General features: G+C 31.4%; 1 long non-coding RNA gene across 1 annotated transcript; it reads left to right on the top strand.

The window, feature by feature from the left end:
- The first annotated feature begins 322 nt into the window (after positions 1–322).
- On the top strand, positions 323–3,916 carry LOC111625295. Its single transcript, XR_002756708.1, has 3 exons — positions 323–642; positions 3,017–3,067; positions 3,787–3,916. It is a non-coding gene; the product is annotated as an uncharacterized LOC111625295 (long non-coding RNA).
- The last annotated feature ends 5,701 nt before the right edge of the window (positions 3,917–9,617 follow it).

Below are 9,617 nucleotides of genomic sequence, written 5' to 3'. Positions count from 1 at the left end.
TCACAATTCTTACCCTTTTAAGAGCCCGCCATTTTGTTTCAAAATGGAGGAATAACATAATTGTATTAACGGAATTGCTTTCGTGTAGAAACAAATGCCGTCAACCACATTTTCAATCGGGAATAGATCCCGAGATAAAGAGCGTGACCGACAGACACCGTTTGATCTACAATAACTGTATGAGAGAAATCTGTTTGTAGATTCGAAAGATCTATAGTTAACTTTATTTAAATTGGTAATTCGGAGAGGATGGTGGAAAAAACTGGAAAAAGAGGGAGACTGGAAAACTGCAGTGTATCAGGAACACCTACTACAAGAAAGATGACAGTTTAATAAACATAGTTTGATGGAAGTGCCGAGTCGAATTCTGACTTTATTTATAGTTACAGCAGATTTTCGGTGTCCTTGTGTGGGTGACAGGTCCGACTGTATTCCGATTGGCTCCAAAACTTATACTTGTCGGACGCAGACGAGAAGCGGAGAAAAAATCCATCAATCCTTCAGGAATCTTCATCGTCTTCGGTTTTCCTCCGTAGAAGTCCTCAAGAAAAAAAGATGGCCGACAAAGAAGGAATGAGTTTGGTTGTTAATTATGTAGTTTTGATCGTCCTCCTACTTATACTATGGGTTCTCTATACCGGGGTAAGTTTCTTTTAAGTCGAGGAGAACTTTTATATTTTGCTCGCTTGCAATCGCGAAAAGTTGAGACATCTAAATATGGCGAAGAATTAATTAATAAATCTTGATCTTTAGTGACTATGCATGAAGATAGCTACTGGTTCCAATATATGTGCGTTTTTAAATGAAATAATTTAGAAGGCCATAATCATATTGTTATTATTATTACGTCCATAAAAAATAAACTAATTACTAGAATTTCCTAATTATTCTTACTTTAGTTTGCTTTCACAGACGGACAGTAGCGAATTGCAATGATAAATTTTTCATTAAACTCTTATTGAAAAATATTTACTTTTTAAATCATTATTAAAAATTATCGAATAAAATTGTACAAATAAAACAGACAAGAATTGTTCTTTAATATTTAAAAAATTTTAGTTGAAGCACTCGTTATCTCGCTGGCTTGTACTTCATCAACTTAATATATAAATGAATCATTACTAATCGAGATGGTTGAGAATATTTATCTTCTGCTTTTACCTTTTATCAATCAAAAAATCTTCAGGTTCAAATTTATTCGAGTGTCATTCACATCATAACCTGGTCGAAAGCCAAGAAACCTGAATCATTGCCGAAAAATCGTAAGTGGGTGATCATAATAAAGTACAATTTATGTTTCAAAATTGCATTAAATCTTAAGGAATTTAATTTCGAAATATTTAAATCCTCGATTCCGAAAGGATTTAAATCCTTTGATTTCAAGGAATTTAGGGATAAAACTGAAAAGTTTTTGATAAGCATCATGGGCGATTAAACTTCTCGACTAAATACACAAAATATAATTTAATTAATCGATCATAAAAAATGATTATCAATGCAATAATCATAGAAATCATGTCAGTAGTAGTAATTAACATATATATTATTTTTCTTTTGACAGAACATTTTGTAGTGTTGCCAAATATGTTTCGTTACGTAATTATGTATTCAAGATTTCAGACCGATTAATCTCGTAATAAATAGCGTGCTCGAGATTATTAATATAAATTAATCTCGGTCCCGATGAGCGAAACAATTAATTACTTAATCTCGTCTACCATTTAATAAGTTTAATCTTTTTCTTGTAATTACTTATAGGTTTAAAAGAATTAACCAAATGTTTAATATTTTTGCAAGAATGATTAAATTAAATACCATAAATTTTAGTAAATTCGTTAAGGGAATATTATGCTTAAAGGGAAATGTTGATTTCCAAATTTAGTTTTGGGTTATATTAGGTCATTGCGTCATTTCCGACCTCCTCGCGGAGTTTCTGCGATCGAAATTTCTGGATTTGATCCAGATATGAAAAAATAAACTTCTTGCATGTGAAAGTATAGACGTGAACATAAGCCGAAAACATTTCCGCTATGAATAAATAGTCTTAAAACTTTTTTCTAATTATAAAATCCCGAGAATCACCATTTATTTTCAAAACCGAGGTCAGAATAATCTAAATAATCTCGAAACAGGACATAAGAACTCGTACCCGAACTCTACTGGATCGACTAATTAATCTCGTTCCAGTTTTAATTTTTCAAATGATAAGCACGTTAATTAATTAATTGTAATCAATTGTTATCAAAGACCATCGCAAAATTGGCTTTCGAAAAGTCTGAGAACCACGGAAACCACAATTATTTTTCTTGTTTTATTCTGTTAGTCCTTACCGTAATAATATAAATATGATCAGTTTTACGCGCAAATTTATGCAATATTCGAATTGCCAGTTTTCGTTATGAATGGAAAACTTTTAAAGTGATTTTTTTCCTTGGTTCGCTGTACGTGGCACCATTATAAATGATCTGACACGATTCCAGAAGCAACAAAAGACGTGTCGCATTCTACTCTTGTTTACTTTTTTTCGCGAGTTCTTCGAACTCGCAACCTCCGCTCTTAACTTTCTGACCTCATCTCGTTGTCTTATTCGGCATGGAACCAGATCCTATTTTCTAATTTAAAACGGTCTTTCGAAATCTTTGCGGGGGAAGCCATCGGAATTCGTAATAATAACGCAATTCTTCTTGGGTAACGACCCATCTTTCCTCCTATTGGTTCGAGTTTTGAATAAATAAGACCCTCATCCTCGGGTTCCCTTAAGAAACAATCCAAAGTTGACAAGAGTCAATTGTCTCTCTTTGCTGTTCAAAACTTCCACTTCTGAAATGGGTCTGTTCGATAAACACGGTTCAACTTTCTACCTCGTCATGAATTATTCCATCTTAATTGTATTGTTAGGATCTCTCTGGATATTGTCTAGTGTAGTGAGTACCATAATGTAATCTAATACAAGTTGGAAAATATCAGTGAATATAAGTGTATTAAGTATTAACATATTTTCTTTCTTCCTTTACAGTTGTAAAATGATAATTCGTCAGTTTTTAAAGAATGAAGAAGGACAATCGAGGTAAGTCTGACAATTCTTAAATCAAGGCAAATTTGCTTGATACCAAAATTGCTCCCCTTTTACTCTTTCCAACCTGTGAGCACTAACTTGTAAGAGGGCTATCAGACCTATCGTAGGTTTGGCCTGGTCCATAATGAGGCGGCTGGGTGCTGAGGGCATGACGTATCCATGGAATATCCTGGATACGTCATGCCCTATCCGAAATATTGAGGCGAAATATTTCCGATTTGTTCCTGGATCCCTCAGAATGGTATATTGAGGCCGCAACCTCTATCACACTATCGCCATCAAATTATCGAAAAGTTTAAAGTTTGAAATACTTCGTTTTAACACTAACTGAACGGTTTAAATGCTGTTTGTTATAACGAGGTAATACATTTTAAATATTACTTTCGATTTAGAGCTCAATAAACAGGATTTCATATTAGAAACAAAAATTACATATAATTTTTCAAGTCTCAAACTTATTCAAATAGCATTTTTGAAAGTAAGAAAAAAAAGATAAATAAGAATCTGGGTAATATCCAGACACACAGAACACACGTCCATTTTTAGTTACGAAGATATCATTGGCTTTCCTGTTTTCTTGCCAAATTATGGTAAGGAATATCTCCGTAATATTAAAAGTAATCCACACAGAGTTTATTTAGTACATAATTTTAGATTTTACGGTCAAACGACCGAATGTCTGAATAATTTATCTTAATTTTTTTTAATAGCCTTTTTCAAGTACGGATTCAAGGAATGGATGCAAAAATGAGGGAGAGCCAAGAATAGGATTCTTGATTTTTCGTACGGATATGGAAAAACCTGAACGGTTAAGATTCTATCGAATTTGGATAAAAAAAAGAAAAAATACCCAAAAAAATTATTAAAATTGAAGTAACTTATATACAAAAGTGAAGTTTTTTTAGTAAAAAAAATGTAGAATTTTTGTTATTATTATTTTTAAAGATTGTAAATATTCATGATAGACGTTTAAGTTTTATAAACATTATTATTTGTCAAAAAAAAATAAATAAAAGAACCAATATAAGAAAATGTTTTTGTAATTAACAAATAGAAAGATCATTAAAAAAATTTTAAGTGTATTTTTGTATTCTTATTTCTTAATGTTAAAAGTATTTTTCATTCATTCATTTATATAAGAATTATCTATTTTAACTGACATAAATGGGTTTTCAAAATTGAGGAGTTTTCAAACTAAATAAATTACCAATTAAATTCTCAATAAAATAGAACTTTAAAGGATTCTTCATAATTGGTGGCCAGTAATGAATTACCAAATTAACTCTTTGGTTTGACCATTCTTTTAAGTCTACTTCACTGTTTAATAACACTAAATATTGTTTAGAAAACTGTTCATAAACAACTATTCAAATAAACTATTTGAATTGTTGTTATTTATGAAGTTTTATAAACAATATAAACAAATTAGTTAATATATTACAAAATTATACAATGAAATATTTATGTGAAGAACTGAAACAAATGTTACTTAGAATCCCACAAAAGTATATTCAGAAAATAACATTTTTTCTTGGTAATATTTTAATAGAAATGCATTTTCAAATAGCCAAACAAATACTAGTTGTTTGGTTATATTTTACATCACTTCTGATTTATATAGTTTCTCAGAAAAGGCTTTGTTTATCTGTTAGCAAACAGCATTATAGTCAAGCTATTAAATCAGTTTCTTTGCCGAGATGCTGAACAACTTGAGTTGTTTTTTTTTTCCTTGCACACTTGTCTTCTGTTTAACCAGAAGATGAGAGGATACAAAAATACTAATAAAAATTATTTTGGTGAAATGAAAACTGATCGACACACAAAAGACCCATTTAAAATTAAATTTCTTATGACTGCTGTTTATATATAAATATTATAAAGTCTCTGTAAATCCTCACGAAAAATATTTTTCGTGCGGATTTACAGACTTTATAATATTTATACCCATTTAAAAATTTTGTTTTTTTTTTGAGTAGTTGAACATTTTATTATTCATAGATTTAATCATTTTTATACTAAAGTTTAATAATAATTATAATATCAAAAGCGCTCAGCAATTAAATAAAGAGAAACAAAACACCTTTTTTTGCCGAGAAATAAATATAATTGTAAAAAACAAACGTCTTCAGCCCAATTAATAGGCCATCTTCAGGTCGAAAACGAAAATGGAACGTAAATGTTCCATGAATAGAACATAAAAATTTTAAATCAAAAATTTTTTACAAGAGAAAAATAACAGAAGAATATATAAAAATTAAAATAAAACAAATAATAAAACAAAAATAACATAAATCTTCAATGTACTAATTCTAGTCCAAGTTTCTAGTAAATTTCTTAACCAAGTACTTCCATGCCAAAGGCAGGCTCTCGGCATCCCTCGCATTTAAACGGCCTTCTCCTATCCTACTTCTGTATATTTCAATCTTCTCTGCCGTCATTGCTAACGTTGGGGAAGACAGAGGTTTGATGATTGTTGCCTCGTCCCATTTTATCTCAGAGTCTTGGGCTTGCGCCATTTGGGACAAAATCGTTGAATTAGACGCTTTTCTTATGGCATATCTATGTTCTTTGAGCCTTACTCCCAAGTTTCTTGTGGTGACGCCGATATAATCTTTTTTAACATCCAGTTGTAAGTTCTCATAAGGTATCTTATACACCCTTGCTTTCTCCTCCGCTTTGATACTATCCTTATCATTTCTCAAGATCTTATACAAATTAGGGGCTCTTCTTAAAACCATTCTTGATTCCTTTCGACTAGCAATTTCTTTCATAACAATATTCATACTACTATTATAAGTAAATTTCGTGAGCCTAGTAGGAACATTACTTAAGGTTCTTTTTACTATGCCCCTTTCATACTTCTTAATCATTCCTACAATTACACTTTTTCTGTAACCCAGGGTCCGGGCCACCTGCATTACTCTATCAATCTCCTTCGCCCTGTCACCGACTCGGTCACAATATAAATAAGCTCTCCTTATTAAAGCTCAGAAGGCTGCCATCTTATACCAATATGGATCCATGGACTGGGAGGGTATATACAACGGGGTGTGTGTAGGTTTAATATATATGCTTGTGGAGAAAGTAGGATAGGAGAAGGCTGTTTAAATGTGAGGGATGCTGAGAGCCTGCCTTCGGCATGGAAGTACTTGGTTAAGAAATTTACTAGAAACTTGGACCAGAATTAGTACATTAAAGATTTATGTTATTTTTGTTTTATTATTTGTTTTATTTTAATTTTTATATATTCTTCCGTTGTTTTCCTCTTGTAAAAAATTTTTGATTTAAAATTTTTATGTTCTATTCATGGAACATTTACGTTCCATTTTCGTTTTCGACCTGAAGATGGCCTATTAATTGGGCTGAAAATGTTTGTTTTTTACAATTATATTTATTTCTCGGCAAAAAAAGGTGTTTTGTTTCTCAATAATTATAATATTGAAAAATGAATACAACTGAATTTCCAGAAGTTCAAAACTTCCAATTGCAAATTGCAGCTAATAAAACAAAAAAATATTAGGTTCATAAAATATTCAGAATGTATCAAAATTGAAATTTATACTATCTAAATTAGCAACTTCTATTTCAAAAAGCTTATATATAATTCAAAAATTTTCTAAATTTAAGTGTATAAAAGATAAAAGCTTTTATAGACTTGGATAAATTTTTTTAATGGATTTTATACTTTATACATTTCTGAAGGAGTTCTGTTCATTTTAATTTAATCTTTCATTTTTATCAACTATCTTTGTGTTTACATTACTAAACTACTTTAAATTGCAAATTAATAACAAAGCATAAGCAATTGGGAAATAACATGTGTTGAAATTGTTATTTCCCAATTTCTTATGCCTAAAAAGTGTAGAAAATAGTCCTTTCCTTTCTTAACTAGGTCAGTAATATTTGAAAATGTAATAAAAATGACTAAAAAAGATTTACAAGTGAGTGGTTTTTTTTGAGATTTACAATTATATTGTAAATCACTTTCACAAATATAGTCAGGCTCCCATCATTCTTGTTGAACTGCATGGGTAGCAGAATCTGAAGTCTCATACATCCTAGTGGAAGTGTTTGCCAGACTCTTCAAAGTTCACTTTCATGTTATTCTTGAATTTATCATGAGCATTGGTAATTGACCTTAAGGGCCTATTTTGCCATAGTTCTTCACCAGTCTCAACCTGTTCCACATAATTTTTGGCCTTGTGAATGCCCAAGAAACTCTGAATCATTTCATCTAAGTTGTTCCAAGCCATTATTTTCATCATAGTGAGATTCTTGTGGAGTCCTTGCACTCCATGATCTTCTCTATATGTGATCCCACAAAGACACTGACTTTGACCTTTGCTGTATACAGCTTAGGGAAGAAGTCTTGAATATACAGAAGGATGTTGATTCCTTATCTTGAGCTGTGACAAACTGTTTCATCAGGCCCAATTTGACATGCAATGGTGGCATCAGAACCTTCCAGGTGTCCATCAGTGACTCTCCATTTGACATTGTTTCTCCCCATAGAAAACTCTCTCTGCTATAGCCAATCCCTCTTGTGCTTGTGTTTCCTTGCTGTCCCAGAAGCAAAGATAGCAGGTAAACTTGATAAAACTGCATGGAGACCCATCAGGAATGCTATCATTGTGAAGTCTACAATGACCTCTCAGCTGTGCTCTTTATACTTCAAGGCATGTAACAAGGTCTCGATGCTATTGTATTCTGCTTTGAAGTATACCAAGTTAGCCAGGGAAAGAGATGGTGCTTGTTTCCATTATGGAACAGCGCAGCTTTAAAGCTCCTGGATGAATTGTCAATGAAGAAGTGCCACTTGTTCAGGATATAGCCAATTCCAATTGCATGGCTGGTCACATTGTGCCAGAAGAGCATATCTTGATGAGTGAAGAAACTGGAAAAAGTTGATCTGTGGCATGCACACTTATGTAAAAAGTTCACTACTTGAGAACCTAATGTCAAGATCATTTAGTTGAACTAAACTGAACTGGTGGGCTTATGGCCCCTATATTTATGTTACTAATTCTAATGATTTCTGTAACGTGGTTGAAAATTTTAGAATGTTCTCAAACATTATGTAAGTTTCTCAGAATTTATTCACTGCTAAATCAATCGTAAATGTTCTAGAAAATAGGTACATTTCAAAATACTATTATCCTAGTCACAAAAGTAAAGTTTCAAGAAAAAATAGCCATTTTCTATACTTTTTAAGCATAAGGAATTGGAGAATAATAATACTTGCTAACATAGAACAAAAAGTGTGTTATAATGTTATATTTATAATAAATTGAATAATATTATATAAATTGAAAATAGTTAAAGAATATTGTCAAATGGTTATATTTGACAATATTCTTTAACTATTTTTAATTTATGGACATTTAGGGCTACATAAAATTTTCCATTTTTATGAAAGAGATATATGTACTAGAAAAGGTTGAAATCACTGGTCTAAAAATTATCTAATTTGTATTATATAATTCAGACTGTGTTAACTATGTTAATAACTGTAATTGAAGCATAACATAATAACTATTAACACTTCATTTAATAAATATGAATATTTTATTTAATTTTGCTATCTATCATACTTGCTATATTTGTAAATTATTTATGAATATAGCAAGAGTGATAAAAGAAACACATTTCACGATGAGTAAAGTGAAGTGATGACATTACCCAAAGCAGATAATAGCGAGGTTGAGGCCGAAGTTTGAAAACGTGTACGTTGAACGTCTAGCGCTGCTTTTCTGTAAGCCTAGAAGTTTGACAATGGTGTTTGGAATGTCGAGCATGATTCCACTGACTATTCCATTGTTGAACTTCTAGGCTTACAGGAAAGCAGCGCTGAACGTCCGATGTAACGTTTTCGCATTTAAAACTTTGCCCTCAATAGAAACAGTTATGATTTTGAAAAGAAAAATAATTAATTCTACTAATCTTCTCATTTTAAAATGCTTTACCATTTATGTTCAATATAGGAAAATAGCTTCAATGTATGCTATTATTGTAGCTAGAAATGAGTAAAATTTTTCAAAATAAATTATTTGATTTTCTAAACAATATAAATACCAAAGTTTGTCATTTCATGTAACTGCTGCCAAAATAAATACAGTGGTACCTCAGGTTACGAACGCCCCAGCATACGAAATTTTCAGGATACGACATGAAATTCGAACATATTTTTGCTCCACGATACGAACAAAAACTCACCATACGACGTTACATTAGTTCGCATTTTTCATTTGTTTTTCTTACTACAGTTATTTTTTTAAATGTATTACTTGGCTTTAATTTGAGTATGTTTTTCGCGTTGGAACGAATTATTTGGTTTTACATGTCATCGTATGGGAAAAGATGATCCACCTTACGACATTTTCATGATACGATCTCAGTTTCGGAACGGATTAATTTCGTATCCTGAGGTACCACTGTATGTTGTTACTGTGACTAATGCAATTGCAACTACATTTTGTTTCAAATAAAAATGTATGAAAAGCTGCAAGTCAAATTTAAAACAAACCAATTCAATTCTATCCAA

The sequence above is a fragment of the Centruroides sculpturatus genome, unplaced genomic scaffold (genome assembly GCF_000671375.1).
Source record: "Centruroides sculpturatus isolate CEXI.00-Female unplaced genomic scaffold, Cexi_2.0 scaffold303, whole genome shotgun sequence".
In the NCBI taxonomy this organism is placed as follows: Eukaryota; Metazoa; Arthropoda; class Arachnida; order Scorpiones; family Buthidae; genus Centruroides; species Centruroides sculpturatus.
Note: the sequence above shows the minus strand (reverse complement) of the source record. Positions and strands in the feature narration are given on the sequence as shown.